Source organism: Myotis lucifugus, unplaced genomic scaffold (genome assembly GCF_000147115.1).
Source record: "Myotis lucifugus unplaced genomic scaffold, Myoluc2.0 scaffold_1246, whole genome shotgun sequence".
In the NCBI taxonomy this organism is placed as follows: domain Eukaryota; kingdom Metazoa; phylum Chordata; class Mammalia; order Chiroptera; family Vespertilionidae; genus Myotis; species Myotis lucifugus.
In genome coordinates, this window is record NW_005872294.1 from 37,632 (window position 1) to 57,082 (window position 19,451).

Below are 19,451 nucleotides of genomic sequence, written 5' to 3' on the forward strand. Positions count from 1 at the left end.
GTTGTAGGTTCTTGGTATTCATCACTTTGAATATTTCTTGCCACTCCCTTCTGGCCTGCAAAGTTTCTGTTGAGAAATCAGCTGACAGTCGTATGGGTACTCCCTTGTAGGTAACTGATTTTCTTTCTCTTGCTGCTTTTAGGATTCTCTCTTTGTCTTTTGCTCTTGGCATTTTAATTATGATGTGTCTTGGTGTGGTCCTCTTTGGATTCCTTTTGTTTGGGGTTCTCTGTGCTTCCTGGACTTGGAAGTCTATTCCTTTCACCAGGTAGGGGAAGTTTTCTGTCATTATTTCTTCAAATAGGTTTTCAATATCTTGCTCTCTCTCATCTTCTGGCACCCCTATAATTCGGATGTTGGTACGCTTGAAGCTGTCCCAGAGGCTCCTTACACTATCTTCATATTTTCGGATTCTTTTTTCATTTTGCTTTTCTGGTTGGGTGTTTTTTGCTTCTTCATATTTCAAATCTTTGACTTGATCCTTGCGACCCTCTGGTCTGCTGTTGGGAGTCTGTATAATATTCTTTATTTCAGTCAGTGTATGCTTAATTTCTAGTTGGTCCTTTATCACAACATCAAGGGTCTCATTAGATTTCTTGAGGATCTCACTACATTTATCGGCGGTCTTACCAGTCTTTTCAAGGATCTCACTACATTTATCGGCGGTCTCACCAGTCTTTTCGAGGGCCTTACTGAATTTATTGGCGGCTTCTAAACAGTTCTTTAAAGACCTTAAAAGTGTGGTTTTGAACTCTATATCCAACAGTTTGCTTTCCTCCAATTCTGTCGTTTGTGTCCTGCTTCTTTGTCTCGGCATTTTTTATGCTTCGCTGTGTCGATAGAGTGCCTTTCTGTGCTAAGTGTCCTAATTACCTGAGGTAGACACTCTTGGTGCACCCCCTTGTGGGCTTTGTGCACAGTCTTGTTGTGGTTAAGCCTTGATTGTTGTAGTTATCGCTGTGAGGAATTGACCTCCAGGCCAATTGGCTGTGAGAATCAGCTGTGTCTGCGGTGGGAGAACTTCTGTGCTGGAGACACCCCTCTGGGGCTAGACTTGCTTCGATGGGGCTTTGGTGCTCACTCGAGATAATGATTTCATTTTCTTCAGATAAATACCCAGAAGTGTAACTACTGGATCATGTGCTAGTTATATTTTAAATTTTTTAAGGAACCTCCTATTTCCCATAGTGGCTGTACCAGTTTACATTCCCAGTGCACAAGGATTCCATTTTCTCCACATTTTTGTCAACACTTATTTTTTGACTTTTCCATAATAGCATTCTAATATGTGTGAAGTGATATCTCATTATTATTTTCATTTTCATTTCCCTGATGATAAGTGATGCTAAGCACCTTTTCATGTACCTGTTGGCCAATTGTATATCATCTTTGGAAAAAATATGTCTATTCATATCCTCTGTGCATTTTTAAATTGGATTGTTTGGTTTTTTTCTGTTGAGTTGTATGAGTTCTTTATATATTATTTATATTAACCCCTAATCAGGTATATGACTTGCAAATATTTTCTCCCATTCAGTAGAAAAATATTGATGGCTTTCTTTGCTCTACAGAAGGTTTTTTGTTTGATATATTCCCACTTGTTTATTTTTGTTTTTGCTGTGTGTGTTTTTGGTGTCATATCCAAAAAATTATTGTCAAAACTGATGTTAAGAAGCATACCCCTTATGTTTTCCTTTAGACGTTTTATGGTTTCAGGTCTTACATTCAAGTCTTTAATCTATTTTGAGTGTATTTTTGTGTATGGTGTAAGATAGTGGCCAGTTTCATTCTTTTGCATGGCTGTCTAGTTTTCCCAACACCATTTCTTTATTTTAGCACTAGAGGCCTGGTGCAAATTCGTGCACAGGTGGGATGCCTTGGCCTGACCTTCTCACCCAGTCCTGATCAGAGCAAATCTGGGCCGGCCTCCAATGGTGGAGGGACCGCAGGAGGTTGGTCTTGGGAGTGCACTGACCGCCAGGGGGCGTTCCTGTGTTGAGCATCTCCCATGGTGGTCAATGCGTGTCATAGTGACTGGTTAACCAGTCATTCAGTCGACCAGTCATAACGGTCACTTAGACTTTTGTTTATATAGATATGTGCTACTGAAGTAGGTGCCCAACACTATTTATTATAGAAACTACCCTTCCACCATTGTATATTCTTGGCTCTTTTGTTATCAATTAATTGACCATATATGCATGGGTTTCTTTCTGGGCTCTCTATTCTCTTCCATTGATCTATGCTTCTGTTTTTACACCAATACCCTACTGTTTTGATTACTGTAGCTCTGTAGTATACTTTCAAATCAGGAATTGTGATGCCTCTACCTTTTTTATTCTTTCTCAAATTGCTTTTGCTATTTGGGGTATTTTGTGGTTATATATAAACTTTACAATTGTTTGTTGTGTTTCTGAGAAAATTCCATTGGAATTTTGATAGGGATTTCACTGAATCTGTAGATTGCTTTAGGAAGAATGGATAGTTTAACAATGTTAATTCTTATGATACGTGAGCACATAATATCTTTGCATTTATTTTGTCTTCTTCAATTACTTTTATCAATGTCTTATCAGTTTTACCTTCTTGGTTAAATTTATTCCTAGATATTTTATTCTTTTTGATACAATGTTAAATGGGATTGTTTTCTTAATTTTTCTTTCTGATAAGTTCATTAAAGATTAGCCGATTCAAGGTGGACAGAAAAAGACAAATACCATAAGATCACACTTACAGCCCTAGCTGGTTTGGCTCAGTGAATGGATCGTCGGCCTGAGGGCCCAAGGGTGCTGGGTTCAATTCTGGTCAAGGGCACATGCCCAGGTGTGGGCTCAAACCCAGTAGGGGGCATGCAGGAGGCAACCGATCCATGATTCTCTCTAATCATGGCTGTTTCTCTCTCTCTCTCTCCCTCTCCCTTAATCTCTGAAATCAAAAAAATATATTTTGTTAAAAATCTCACTAAAAAAGCTAAAAAAACAACTGACACTCATAGAAAAAAGAGATCACATTTGTGGTTACCATAGGTGGATTGGGGGAAGGGGAAACTGAAAAAAAGAGGTCAAATGTACAAACTTCCAGTTACAAGATAAATAATGACCAAGGATATAATGTATAGCATGATGACTATAGTTATCACACCTGTATGATATATATGAAAGCTGTTAATTCTAAGAGTTCTCATCACAAGGAAATAAAATCATTTTGCTTTCTCTGTTTAAGACATGTATGAGATGATGGATAGTAACTAAACATATTGCAGTAACATATGTAAAGTCAAACCATTATGCAGTACAACTTAAACAGTGACATATATCAATTATATATCAATACAACCAGGAGAAGCTAATAAACTACCACAAAAAATACTGTACAATTTTAGCTATTTCTCATATGACCTCAACATTAGGAACATGCATTTCATAAAAATCAACAACTCACATGCAATTTTAGACATTATAGACTGTGAGGGAGCCTGGGAGCCTTCTCTTTTTTTCATGTTGGCACAAAATACATCCATTATTTGAGGCTGAAAGATAACAACTTTAACTTTTTTCACAGACTGGACAAGTCCTTTCTGGATAAAGTCTTCAATGGCATCCATTATGGCTTCAGCAACCTTATCTGTGTCTTGTTGAGCACGTCCTAGAAAGGCAAATAAAAATGACTAGAAAAATGAAGACACGATTGGAGAAGGCTGAGGAATAAATTAGGGATTCCAATTCTCGAGAATGCATCCACACACCCCAAATTTTTCACCTCCATGTACTTTTCTAACAATCTGTCAGCAAACACTTTTGAAGCCCTAGATGAGTGGAGAGTTCTTGTTCCAGGATGTGAAGAAGCCAACAGCCCAACAATGAAAAAAGGAAATCTAACTTTTGATGTCTGATGTTCATATTTGCTCTATTTAGTGGAGTCCTGCTCGTTGTGTTTCTCTGTGTTACCAAGCACAGTTAATCTTTCTTGGCTCACTCGTGTTCTCAAAACATCCAAAGTAAAAGATACTAATGCATATTGAATTATCATACTCTTTAAAGACAACAATTTTTGTTTTGCTTAATCATCAATTGACTTTACAATGTATACTTTTTCTTTGGGGACTTGATTTACGCTAAAATAATTTTGTAAGATGCCTAGAGCTCTAAGCTTTTGTTATTATATATACTTTTTACATACAAGTTATGTTGAACCTCCAGGAAGTCTTTCTTCCCACACTTGGTGAGATTTTAGCTGACTAGCAGGATTTAAGGTTGCCACCTGAGGAGGTTTCTCCTAATTAAGCATGCCCCATACCCTTTTCCCTCCAGCTGACTGCCTTGGTAAGATCATGGCAAGTTCCTTGAAAATTCTCATGAAAAACCATGGAAGCAGTCCCATCTGAACAGCAGCTGTCACATTGGGTGGGGGAAGGGCAGGTAACAGTGTAGAAGTCCCCTGACAAACCTGGTGTGACAGACTAAGGGCCCACTAGGTTTATCCCCATCGATGGTGCCCACCATCACTGCAGAAATAAGAGTAGACCTCTGTGACTTGGCTCTGTAGATGATTGTGGGAATGTAGACAAACCCCACATAAAACTAACCAAGAAGGTTTGTTCAGGTTTTTTGCTTTTGTTTTTAATTAGATGAGCAGGGAAAGAGGGAAATTCTCCTTTGCAAAGCTGTTGTTATCTCATGATATTTGGAAGAATTTAAATCGGAGTGTTAAGATACAGTCACTCACTTTCTATAAATATTTAATGTGTCCCATCAAAAGCTAGATGCTCATCTAGGTACTTAGGACACAATGCATATAATATGTAAAGACAAATGGTGTTCAATAGGTGAAGTATGGAAAACTGAAGGAAAGCCTAGAACTGTGTAACAGGTGTGATATATGCAACCTCACCTGGTGTGCTCAGAGAAATAGATCTGTTTTTGAGAAAAATAAGTCTGGAAGGCCTACCATGCCAGTGGTGGGGGTATAGGAGGCACTGGAGCAGAGAGCCCACGTCTAGATAGAGGCTATAATAAAAGGTTAGGCAAAGACAAGAGCTAAATAAAAAGGGGACCAGAGCAAGGAGATATTTAGAAAATAAAGTGAAGAGGACCTAGGGACCAACTGCCTGTATACCTGATCTGTGTACCTGACCTGATGTACCTGCTTTTGTCACCCACACATCTTCATGTGTGTATCATGGGCACAAAGTACTGCGGTTGTTTGCTTCCATGTCTGTCTCACAATGAGCTAGGTGGTTCTTGTGGACTGAATCCTTTTCTTAGTCATCTTTCTGTCCTCCACACCTCAGCACGGTGCCTGGCACATGGCAGTCACTCAGAAAACATTTAATCAAACTAATTAATAAACTAATAAATATGGGAGTGGAAAAGAGAGTAGAGTCAAGGATTCTAGATATAAAGTGATATAATCAGGTATATAACAGGAGATAAGTTTGTTGGGAGAGACGACAGTGAATTGGGTTTGGAGTTTTCATTAAACTTGATGTGCTTGGAGGAATCACTAACCACCCATTCTCTCCCTGAGGGAGATATCTGTAGGTACTAGGTAGAGGACTTCCTTTAAGGCCAGATGCTGTCTATATCCCTCCCAGTCAAACTCAACTCATAAATACCACTAAGGGAGAAAGAGTCCCCATCCATTAGTCTAAGGACCAGCTCAGGTGGTGATGGAGATAGGCAAAGAAGATAAGCAAGGAGAACCAGCTAAATTGCAGGTTCAGAAAGTGACAAGCATGGGGAAGTTTATTGAGGCTAAACTTCTGGAGGGCCTACCAGGCCAGTGCAGACATTCAATCTTAGATTCCTGAGCAATGGAATGATCAATCCAGGGCCGAGTGGTACCTCTCTGGAACCGGTCAGCTCCATTCCACTTCAAGCCTGAGGGAATTTGCCTCCCCTGACCAGCTCTCTTAAGGGACACCAAGCAAAAATTACTAATGAATGCGTAGAACTCAGATTCCTGGGAAAAGAGCTCAAAGAGCATAACCTTAGGAATGATAAACCCAAAGCACACCTTTCTATATGGAGAATCAATCATACAATCATTATATAGTTAGAGGAAAACAGGAAACTTGAAAGAGGCAAGTAGGCTGAGAAGAGAAAGGTGGTGAGTTGAGTTTCTGACCCATTAGAACCCACTGGGTTAAGGTGATTGAAAGGTTTCTGTGCAGAGATGCCCTAAGGCCAACCTGCACAGCCACTGCTCAAGTGCTGAGAGAAGAGGCTTGGCAATGCTCATCTGGGAGTCAGTTACAGGGAGGTGGGAGGCGATGCACTGATGTTCTCCATGGAGAGGTGATGGAGGGGAAGGTTAAGTACTAAATAATGGGGGATATGGAAGAGATGGAAAAAGAGACATGAACCGGTGAAAAGAGAAGGGGGATGGCCATTCTTTGCTCCTTTCCCTTCCTCTCTCTTCCCTTCCATATTAGAGAGCAGATGTCTTGCTCATTCCCTCAGTGAGTGCCTTGGGGTGAGGAAGCTGCCCTTACTCAGACTCAGCATCAACTACATTCAAGTCAGCAGGAAATCAAAGGGAAAAGGGACACTTAAGAATTTAGCCTTGAGAGGTTACCAACCTGTCCCAATGGCTGGGAGGCAAATGGTCGAGTGATTCAGTTTTTCACACTCTTGCAAAACACAGGTAACTGATCTCTTGACATCAGCTCCACCAATGACATGAATAATATTCTTGCACTTCAGAGATCCACCATCAGTAATTATATAACCATTGTTGTGCTGTTGAGCTAAGAAACACAAAACAAAAAGATGCAAAATCAGATGCAGAACATACTCTCTAATTGTTTACAAAGCAAAATGTCTGCTTTGTCAAATAAGAGACTCCTGAAATACTACCAATAAGAGACTCTTGAAATACTACCTCTGATGAATCTGTCTCGCTTACCTTCTCTTTTTAGCCATGATCTCACTTTTCACTCCTCTTCATTTCTAATTCTCTATGAGTGGAATTCTTTAGTAAATGTATGATTTTAAGATTAATATGTTGTCTCCCTCTCCACAGCCTCCCACATTCAGCCTTCCACTTATACTTTAGCACTGAAAAAAAGCATTGTGCCTTACCTAGGCGAGAACATTCTAATTCCACATTTTGTCCAGCCTTTTTCAAAATTGCTTTGGAGACCCCTACATGAGGACATCAACATATTTACAAACATGAATAAAAAATCAATACAGTACACTTAGATCACAATGATTGCCTCATTATCTAAAGGCTTTCCCCATCATTAAAGGAATCTTACAACCTGGGCATTTTTGATCAAAAAAAGAAAAATTCAGGAAGTAACTGTTACCAATTATAGGAAACCATGTCAAAATAATGTTAAAATTATTAATTCATATTACTAAGCCAAAGTTGTAGAAACCAGTTTGGCTATAGCAACTGCAGAATAGTTTCCTTATAGAAACCCTCCTTCAAGAGATCTACTGTGACCATTACTGCAGCAAAAGTCCTACAAGTAAACTACCTGCTTTGTGATCAAATGTCTTTGTTGTTGAATTTACAATCACATCTGCAGCTTCTTTAGCAATATCTCCAGTGGCCACCTGGAAGATGATGGGGCCAATTTTCATTTCGTGCACTCCTGAAGCAGGGCTGGTAACAGTCCCATACAAACCTGAAAAGAAAAAAGAAATGGAGTTAATAATCGAGTTAACAATAGCAAGAATGAATTAAGTCTCATGCTACTCACATGTGGCCCTCCCATACAGTACTTCTCTCCGTCTCCATCCCAAACCCTGTATCTCTGGCCTTTAATATGGTCCTGAGCCTGACCCTTAGCCCCAAGGATGGTCTGTTTCTGAAAAAGCCTTATAAAATACTAGTGCCCTGGTGCACGGATTCATGCACATTGAAAGGAAATTAATTAGAAGGTGGCTGGCGGGGTGGGACTGGGCAAGATGGGTCAGGCATACCCTGGAGCCAACCTCCTGAGGTCCCTTACAGGCCGACCACACCTGGGGCAGCACTGTGACTTGAAGGGCAACTGCAGAGTGAGCGGGATCCCTCTGGTAGGTGGGGTTCCTCGGGCTGGCCTGCAGGGATTGGGCCAAAACCAGCTCTCCCACATCCCCCAAGGGTTCCCGGATTTTGAGAGGGCAGTTCTCAGGTGGCACACCCGAGAATCGGGCTCCCTCATCTCTGGTTCCGAGGTGTATCACCTGAGAACCACCACTGTCAAGTCAAGGCAGCTCGGCAGCTCCTGCATTGAGCGTCTGCCCCCAGTGGTCATTGCACATCATAGCTACCAGTCAGACAGTCAGCCATTTACATATTTAGATAAAACAATACAAACGTGTGCTTCTGGTGCTGGCCATGGTGAAGTCAACCCGTGAGACCTCTCTCCAACTGATTACAACTAAAACAAGGGACAAATACAATATCTACTAAGTGAGGACTGAAAAATAAGCAACAGCAGGCAGATTGGGAAGGGGAGCCAAAACCTGAAGAGGCAACCTGTAACGAGGGAATTTTTGAAATTTTCCTCTTTTCTCTCCCAGCTTTGACACAAGGGTAGCCCTACTTGTGGAACTGCACAATGAGCATAGGTAGCAAAACTCTCAGAGGATCCCTGTCTTTGTGACCAGAGGATTGAGAAAAGGGGGCCCTGTGAGCTGAAGAGTATGGCAGGGATCTTCCTATTTTCCATAATTTTTTTTTGAGGTTCAATTGAGCTTTATTTAGAAATTGGCACAGCTTCCACTGGAAAAATGTATGTGTACATATACTTAATATTTCTTTTTGAGTCAAATATTTTTTATCCGGATATTCTTTTATTTTTACATTATATACATTTTGTACTAATTAAGGTATTACAAATGTGTCCTTATCCCCTCATTATCCCCACCCCCACAGTCCTGCCCTCACCCTCACCCCCTGTTGTCTGCATCCATCCTTATGCTTATATGCATGCATACAAGTCCCAGATTTGTTTTTATTAGTCCAGGCCCTAACCCCAAGGTGACCCCAGTTGTAGAACTCCATAGTGGCACCACAGGGAGTTAAAGCTCTTAGAGTTCTGTATTTCTATCCAGAAGATCCAGGGAAAGGGCCCTTGTGGTCTGAAAAGTGTACATGGCTGTGTGTGGGAAATACCTGTTATTTTTCTCTCTTGCTTCTCTCTCCCCACTTTGCCTGAGGATAACCCTGATCACACAAAGTTATGCAGCAACAGAACAGGCAACTTAAACTCCAAGAGAACATTGTCTCTCTGGGGAGAGGCCTAAAAAATGGGCTCCTGCAAGCCAAGAGTGTGAGGGGAGTTCTGCTGAGGGGATAGCTGGAGAAGGTGGACCCTGGTTCTGTGACAAACGGGAATAAATCCTAAGCCCACCCAGGAGCTACACATGGGGGAGCCGTCCCAAGCAGCACAGCAAAGGCTATGAGAACTGAAGTGACATGGGAACGCCTCCCATAGAAGGTGAGACAGGATGTTAGGATGAACTTAACTGACTGACTGCCTGCTGAAACAATTACCATTTTCCAGGAGATTTTTAACAAGACCCAAGTGTCACAACATAATAATGAAAATAACCAGTCTATTATCCCAAACTGCTTGTCATACAAAGAACCAAGAAAATGTGAGCAGTTCTCAAGGGTAAAGATACTCAATATAAATGCTTCTGTCAAGATGATTCAGATGTTGGACTTATCAAAGACTTTAAAGTGTCTACTATAAATATGCTCTCTGAAGTCAAACTAAATATATTTGAATGAATGGAAATGATTTGAAATGAGTGGAAAAATAGGTGTCTCTGCAGAGAAATATAAATTATAAATTAAGAATCAAATGGACATTTTAGCACTTATAAATACAATATCTGACATTTTAAAAACACATTGGATAGGCTCAACAGTAGACAGAGAAATGAATCTGTGAACTTGGATGCAGATCAATAAAAAATATCCAATCTAAAAAACAGAGAAAAAAAGATTAAAAGGGAAAAAAGAACAGATCCTCAGGGACTGGCAGGACACTATCAAAAGGTCTAACATTCATGTTATTGGAGCCCCCAGAGGAGATGAGAGATGAGTGCAGGAAAACTATTTGAACAAATGACTGAAAAATCCCCAAATTTGATGGAAGACATACATACTGAGATTCAAGAAGCCTCAGAAAACTCCAAATAGGATAAAGCCAAACATGTAACAGCAGATTTGACAGATAAGAAGCATTTGGTTGGTATTGTCTCTTTAAATATGTCTATTTCCACAAACACAGGTCACATTATCCTTAGGAAATACGAGCCTCATCACTACTTAAACCCCCCTGTACAGATTATCTAACTTGGATTGCTTAATCTTCCACTCAAGATTGTCAATCATGGCCAGTGTCTTGCATGCCCGGGTGTATGGAATATGATTTAATATCTCCTTTCTCACAAATAGATTTTTTTCATAAAAATCATCACTGCCGAATTAGCCACTATATCAAGAAGGAAATTAGAAGAAAAACCAAGATGGTGGCATATGTAAACACCAGAAATTGCTGCCTCGCACAACCACTTCAGAAATACAACTAAAAGTCAAAACGGACATCATCCAGAACCACAGGAAGGCTGGCTGAGTGGAAATTCTACAACTAGAAGGCAAGAGAAAAGCACACTGAGACTCAGAGGAGGTGCTGTGTGGAAGTAAAGAGCAGAGGTACGGAGGCACGTGTGGAAAGGGCTGACAACTGAGGACGCAGCTGTCTTTTTCAATCAGGAGGGAGACACAAGCTCCTGACTGCTCTGAACTCCAGTCTGGGCAAGTCTCTGGGGACCTAGACTCATATGGGGAGAAACTACACTGTCTGGCATTGGGCAGAACTCTAGGGTGGCTTTCTCTCAGAGGTGCTTGCAGCAATTACCGTGGAACAGTGAGACCCGGATCCTCTTAGGGCAGGGCTGAGGATCAGCCATAGCTGTTTACTCCACCCTAATGATTCCCTGAGACGATGCCCCACCTAAACTGGGTGAACAGGCTCTTGCATATGAATGCCCTGGCCCTTTGCAATCTAAAATTACCTAACTAACTGCAGCTGGGTCAGAGAGACCCAGAACATCCAAAAAGAAAGCCCAAGGCCCCACAACAGCTTGAATTGCTTCACAGCTGGGCCTCATCTGGGCACCTCCAAACCCCAAACAAAGAAATGGAATCTGCAGATCTCTCCATAACTCCTGCTGGGTAGCCTCAGGCAGAGACTAAATTAGCACCTCCTTAGAGATCCAAGAGCCAGTATTCCCAGTGGTCAGAGTGGACCATCCAGATTACAACTCCTCAGATCCATAAGGGACACACTCAGGTGGCAGACTCAGTGAGCACCAAAGCTCCACTGAAGCAAGTCTTGCCCCAGAAGGGTGTTTCCAGCACAGAAGTTCTCCCACTGTAGACACAGCTGATTCTCACAGCCAATTAGCCTGGAGGTGAATTCCTCCCAGTGATACCTACAACAATCAAGGCTTAACTACAACAAGACTGTGCACAAAACCCACAAAGAGGTGCACCAAGAGTGTCCACCTCAGGTAATTGGGGAGGCTGAGCCACTGGGCCCTATAAGACACTTAGCACACAAAGCCACTCTACCAACACAGGGAAGCAGCCAAAATGCAGAGACAAAGAAACAGGTCACAAATGACAGAAATGGAGGAAAGCAAACTACTGGATATAGAGTTCAAAACCACAGTTATAAGGTTTTTCAAAAATTTTCTAGAAACTGCCAATAAATTTAGTGAGACCCTCGAGGATATGAAAAAGGACCAACTAGAAATTAAGCATACACTGACTGAAATAAAGAATATTATACAGAGTTCAAACTGTAGACTAAAGGATTGCAAAAATCAAGTCAAAGATTTGAAATACGAAGAAGCAAAAAACGCCCAACCTGAAAAACAAAAAGAAAAAAGAATCCAAAAATATGAAGATAGTGTAAAAAGCCTCTGGGACAACTTCAAGTGTACCAACATCCGAATTATAGGAGGGCCATAAGAAGAGAGAGAGCAAGATATTGAAAACCTATTTGAAGAAATAATGACAGAAACCTTCCCCTACCTGGTGAAAGAAATAGACTTACAAGTCCAGGATGTGCAGAGAACCCCAAACAAAAGGTATCCAAAGAGGACCACACCAAGACACATCATAATTAAAATTCCAAGAGCAAAAGACAACAAGAAAAATCTTAAAAGCAGCAAGAGAAAAAACAGTTAGTTACCTACAAGGGAGTACCCTTATGACTGTCAGCTGATTTCTCAACAGGAACTTTGAAGGCCAGAAGGGAGTGGCAAGAAATATTCAAAATGATGAATAGCAAGAACCTACAACCAAGATTACTTTATCCAGCAAAGCTATCATTCAGAATTGAAGGCCAGATAAAGAGCTTCACAGATAAGAAAAAGCTAAAGGAGTTCATCACCACCAAACCAGTATTACATGAAATGCTGAAAGGTATCCTTTAAGAAGATAAATAATTTGATGAACAGAATAAACTGGTGAATATAATAGAATCATGGATATAGAAAGGGAGTGGACTGACAATTCTCAGGGGGGAAGGGGTGAGGTGGGGGAAGAGTCTGGACAAAACCCATACACCTATGGATGAGGATAGTGGCAGGGATTAGGGCAAAAGGTGGGGTGGGAACTGGGTGGAGGGGAGCTATGGGGGAAAAAAAGAGGAACAACTATAATAATCTGAACAATAAAGATTTAATTAAAATTATTTTTAAAAATCATCACTGCCATCTTTCACTTATCATTAAGTAGTCATTTAATAACTAGAAATAATTTCATAATAATATATTTCTGAACCCCAGAAAAAAACACAACAAAATAAGAATGAAATAAATTTAGGAAACATGAAATTATATCTTTATTGAACCTTGTGTATTCTGAGTCTTGGCAATTTTGTCACTGATGAAATTTCCATTAGATATTTTGTCAAATTCATCTGAAAAAGCCTGGAAACACAAAGACAGCTTTAATTACTACAATCCTTAGTAGATAGACAAATTTGATTCATCACAGTTTATGATCATGCATGCACAAATATTGATGAGAGAACAATTCTCAAAGTATTGTTATCACGTGGGTTGCGGGAAACGAGTTAAGTCGGCTCGCGTGAATTGCGCGTACTCCGCGGGAGCCGTCTTAAACTCGGTTCATATAGATTTGCGGTGGAGTGCGGGAAACGTGTAAACTCGGGCCGATTGTAACTGCGTATTACCAAATATTTCATTTCAATCGAACCCATACTTCAAAAGATATAGGCATTTTAACGCGCCATCTTATATTTTGGCGGGAAATTCACCCGACACCGTAGTGTTATTATCATTATATATTTTTAAAGTCATAAAAATACACATATTATTACTACAAATGCATCCCATGAAAATTACCAAAATGGGAACAAATATATAAATACAAAAATATTCATTACAGTGCTTTTTATTAAAATCAAGAAGAAAATACAACAGTTTAAAATCCAATTGGGAAATGGTTAAATACATTTTAGTATATCCCTGTGTTAAAATATTTAGCAGCCATTAGGAATTGCATTTTCAAAGAGTAGTTAATGGAAGAGGGAACTACTCACTTTACACTATTAAATGAAAGAAGGTTAACTTTAATTATATTATTATGACAGCACTTTGCAAAGTACATATATATAGAAGAAGACTAGAATGAAATATGACCAAAATAATTTATGCATTTTGCATTATTCAAAGTTTCTACAATGAATATATATTTCTTTCATATTCGGTAAGAGCAAGTAAGTTGACAGTTGTTAAAAATATAGTGTTAAGAGAAAGACAATTACAAGAACACAGATACTTCAGTTTTTAACTTCTTAATTGTATCAAAAGAGGAACGGCTAGTGGAGTAGTGCATTTTGGAGCAAGAGACTGTATTTTAGGTTTAATGAACTTATGCGTTCCATTTCTTTGCCTGGTAGTGACACTCCAAAATCATCACTATTTTGTAAAACAAGCAACAGAGAATTTTGTTGGTAAAAAAACAAAAATTACCAAGTAACATCTTGGCTAAAAGGCTGATACAATAAAGGAAAAGGACTGGAACAGATTATAGACTGAGGGTGTCAGACTCATAGACCTCCAGGGCCCAGGCAGGAAGCTACAAGTGTAAAGGTACAGAATGCGACTCTGGAGGACTATACAGTACCTGCCATTCAGCCACAGCAAACTGTTCAGACAGAAACCCATACCCAATGTGTCAGAATGTTTGAAATTTTAGGTACAAGTGGACATCTGGAGTATTATGTGAAATGTTTGATTTTAAAATATTAGCAACTGATTCAAAAATGTTTAAAACTAGACCAAAAAAGCATATCTAGAGGCCATGTTCAGACCATGGGCTGCTGTTTTGCAACCTCTGTTACCTCTAAACATCTCAATAAGTTTTGTTGTTGTTTTTGTGTGCAAATATAACCAAAGTTTAACTGTCTTCAAAAGTCTTAAGTGAAAAAGTGTCACAGCCATGTACAGACAATCAATACTATTTCCAGTGGCAGTAAAGGTGTCTGTAGAGACTAATCCTTCTCCTGAATACTTGCAGAGGATCCTGAGCCTTTAGGAAAGGAAACAGGGCCTGGGGTTGCACAGCAACAATGAAATTTGAAGGTTCAGGTCCATGTCATAGGACTCGCTCCCCTATTCACCCATTCAAAAACGCTCAGCACTTTCTTTCTAATTTAGTTCATTTTATGTGTAGAAATCTTAGCTCCCAGAGTAATTATGATTGACAGGAGGGGAAGTATGTCCTACATACCTATCCCAAGATCCATATCACCTTGTATAATGCAGATCATAGAGGGGTTGTTCAAAAAGCATTTATTGACTAGAAATTACTATAGTTATTCAGACCAACTAAATGGACCATATTATGTTGGTCAGGTGGTTTGGTTGTCTGAATAGAATTTAGATTAGAATTGTTTGCTTCGTAAGAACTTAAAGATAGTATTAGATCCAGGAAAAAATGAATGACCTAAAAATTCAAATGGTCCAACCATTCATGGACATCTGCTGGGTTGCTAGCCTTGATCTGTTCATTTAATTCTTGCACGACCATGGAAGTTTTCAAACATTTAATGTCATTTACTCTACTGGACTCTAAGGACTTGGAGGCAGGGTTAATGGTCTCTTATTAAATGCCTCTTATTCTCCCATAATGTAGAGTCCAGTGGCTCACTCATAGCTGAAGTTCAGCAAATGTGATCTGGTCGATGGACTCTCTATGATTTCTGGTACCAAATCTCCTATTCCAGTGGGTATGTGCTGAGTTCATTCTTACCATATCCTGCAGCTGTATTTCATCCTGACAATCTCCTATTTATAGGACCACAACTGTGCTTCCATATTATGTACTAGAGCCCCATTGCACGGATTTAGTGCATGGGTGGGGTGTTCCCCAGCCCAGCTTTCTCCCTCTCAAAATCCGGGACCCCTTGGGGGATATCCAACTGCCAGCAGGATTGGGCCTAAACCAGCAGTCGGACATCCCTCTCTCAATCCAGGACGACTGACTCCTAACTGCTTGCCTCCCTTCCTGTCTGATCGCCCCAACCACTGTGCCTGCCTGCCTGATCACCCCTATTAGCTCAAATGCCTGCCTGATCACCCCTATCAACTCAACTGCCTTCCTAATCACCCTTAACCACCTGCCTGACTGTATGATCACTCTGAACCGCTCGCCTTCCTGCCTAATTCTGCATAACCGTCTCTGCCTTGGCCCCCACCACCACAGCTTCATCTGGAAGGACGTGCAGAATGATGTCCGCAAGGTTGTTTGGCTGTCCAGTCTAATTAGCATATTATGCTTTTATTATTATAGATAAAAATTTCTGTGTTCATATGGAAGAAAATACTATAGATTAAAAGAAGGTTAAGGAACATGTCAACTCCACTGCAATATATAGGCCTTGTTTGGATTCTGATTCAAACAAACAAGCTGTAAAAACAAAACATTTATGTGACAGTTGTAAATTTGAACATTGAGTTGATAATTGATGAAATAAAGGAATGATTGTCAATTAATTTTACGTGTGAAAGAGTATTGTGGTATTGTTACTTTTTTTTAAGTGAAGGGAAACCCTTCTTTGTTTAAAAAAATGATGTTTTTATTGACTGAGAGAGATAAGTGAAACAGCACTGAGAGAGAAACATTGATTGACTGTCTCCTACATGCCCCTTAAAAGAGATTGAGCCTGCAACCAAGGCATGTGCGTTGACTGGGAATCGAACCTGTGACCTCTCGTTGCATGGGACAATGCTCAACCAATTGAGCCACACCAGCCAGGGCCATGGTGTCGTTACTTTTTAAATTCCAATGTCTAAAATAAATACTGACTTGTTTATGGATAAAATGTATATCTGGATTTGCTTCAAAATATTAGGGGGCCCTGGAAAAGTGGTTTAGTTGGTTGGAGTGTCTTCCCATACACCAGAAGGTTGTGGGTTGGGCACATACCTAGGCTTCAGCTTTAATTTAGTAAGTGTGTGTGCGATGTTTCTCACATCAATCTCTCTCTCTCTCTCTCTTTCTCTCTCTCTCTTTCTCTCTCTCTCTCTCTCTCTCTCTCTCTCTCTCTCTCTCTCTCTCCCTCTCTCTTTCTTCCTTCCTCTCTCTCTAAAAACAAAAATCAATAAAACATTCTCAGGTGACCATTAAAAATAAATAAATAATTTTAAAAATAGTATGGGGAAAAAGGCAATAAAGAAGATAGAGATAAAACATATTAGCCATAGGTTGATCATTGTGAAGATGAGTGATGGTTATAAGGGAGTTTATTATACTATTTTGTTTATGGTTGTACATGTTTGGAGTTTTCCTAAATAAGAAGCTAATTTTTTTTCCTATGTCCATAACTTTGCTTGAAAATTACCGTGCCTCAACTAGCCTACAGTGCTCTTTTACTTTCCTGCATGGGAAATACATGGAAGAAACAACCCATTAGACCAAGAAGACATTGGATACCATTAGGGCTCAGTTGACAAAATAACCAGAAATGAGTGAAGCTGTACCTGAATATTTCCGTGATCACTCGGGTGCAGCAGAAAGCAAACCTCTTGTAAAGCTGTTCGTTGACTGTTGCTACTAAATTTGAACACTTCCGAAATGATCAATTCAGCAAAAACAGTCTTAGGAAACCCCAAATTGCCTGTTCCTATGGCTGGAAACGCAATTGAGTTTAAGGACAAGTTCTCAGTCATTTCCAAACATTTTCTGATTATGTCTTGCATGATCTGAAAAGTACAAAGCACATTCTTATACATTTTTGCCTAGAAATGGGAGTTAGGGGAAAAAAAGAATTTAGCAACTTTGTGATCTCTGTCTACTCCTTTTTGCTTTCAACAAAAGGCAGGCTAAGGGCAGTCAGAAGGGAAAGAAAAATACAGGAAAAGGAAAAGAGAATGTAAGAAACCCTTCAAAAAGATTCACATGCACTTAGCAATGAAGGAAAGAAGCAAAGCAACTACTCTTCTAATCCTTCATGCTCTTCCATTCTTCATGCCCTCACCTTGCCTTCCTCACTAAAGATGTGCTATCTTTGGCCGGCCAGTGTGGCTCAGTGGTTGAGCATCGACCTATGAAACAGGAGGTCATGGTTCCATTTCTGGTCAAGGCACGTGCCTGGATTGCAGGCTCAATCCCCAGTAGGAAGTTGTACAGGAGCCAGCCGATCAATGGTTCTCTCTCATTGATGTTTCTATCTCTATCTCCCTCTCCCTTCACCTCTGAAATAAAATTTTTAAAAAAGATGTGCTATCTTCAATAACTCTTTCCTATCTTCAATAACTAGTCTTCCAGGAGCAGTCGGCTACACTAAAAGAAAGGGTCATAATGATGGAACCTGCCATGAATGTGATGTTATTGCAGAAGAGAAACAGACAGGGTGCAATTATTGAAAAGAGAACAATGGGGTACCCAATTTCCCGGAGAATTTAAAACCAGACCCCACCTTGTGTGAAGATGTGTCGCCATTTTTCCACTTCGGAGCCACCACGTGAAGCACTTGGTTGCATTGCAGATTACAACCAGTGGTTTGAAGAATCGTGCCCACGCCAACAGCTATCCCTTGTCCAGCTGCGTTCAATTCCTTCTGGAGATTTGGACCAGCTTTTGCCAAGAGGGCCTGAGAAAGGGGCCCACTATTAAGGTTGAGATCCCGAGGAATGGAGTTGACGACAACATCAGCCTAAAGACAAAACCAACAATTTGTTTCAAATTCTAACAAAAAGCATTCGTCAAGGATTACTGTATTTGGGCGATTGGACTTGGCACAATGGGGACAACTAAAGATTATTGTTTTCAGAGGCAAATACCACCCAAGACAATGTGTTATTAGATACTTATTTAAATTACACTCCAGGACAAAAGAGAGCTGTCAACAAGTGGGATCACTGAAGGAGTCTAGAGGAAGTGCCATGTGTGGCCACTGAATACACCCTGTGTGATGTGGGCCCTTTGGGAATAGTTGAAGCAGGCAGGGAGAGACGGGGAAATCATTCAGAAGGGGCAACACATGCATGGTGGGTGTGAGCTGTTGAGCTGATAGACAGCTTCTACAGCAAAATGGTGCAAGCCAGGCTGGCAATGTTACCGTGGAGGCAGACTGCAGTGGACCTCAAGTGCCAGGCCATGTGGACTTCCCGACAGACAGTGAGAAGCTATGGAAGCTTTTCCAGCAGGACATGTGGGCAGACTAATCAGCTAGAGTAAGACACCAATAGAAGAGAGGAGAAGGAATGTAACTAAGTCATTTCCAAAGCTGTTCTGCACTGCATGGGTCACGGACAAGCAACACATGGCAGGTACTGTGGCAACAGAACTCAAACATCTATGGGAGAAAAAGGAATGGAAGAAATATCTTACTATTTAGTGTTCAAGAGGGACGAGGAATGGAACATTCCAATTATTGACTTGGGGTCAAAAGAGTTTCTTGTTTATGTATTTGTTTTTTTAATGAGAAACTAAATCATTTTGTAACATTTTTCAAATAGTGCCTGAACAGATTCCAATCATGCCTCTACCATTTGTTAGCTGTGAGAGTTGGGCGAATTACTTAGCCCCTCTAAGTCTCATTCCTTCATCTCTTTGAGAAGAATAATAATCCTGGAATCTACCTCATGTCACTGAATGAGAAAATGCAAGCCAAGCACTTAGCATAGTGCTTGTCACATACTAAGTAATCATTGCTAGCAATTATTCTTCTAATTACCATTTAAGATTATTATATAAGGAAGATGACCCACAGAATGGGAAAAAAAAATATTTGCAAATCATAATCTGGTAAGGGACCTGTATCCAAAGTACATAAAGAACTTTTAAAATTCAGTAATAAAAAGATAACCCAATTGCCCTAGCTGGTTTGGCTCAGTGGATAGAGCGTCAGCCTGTGTACTGAAGGGTCCCAGTTTCAATTCCAGTCAAGAGCACAT

General features: G+C 40.3%; 1 pseudogene; it reads right to left on the reverse strand.

The window, feature by feature from the left end:
* LOC102435211 overlaps nucleotides 1–19,451 on the reverse strand; it is a 46,565-nt pseudogene that overhangs the window by 12,700 nt on the left and 14,414 nt on the right.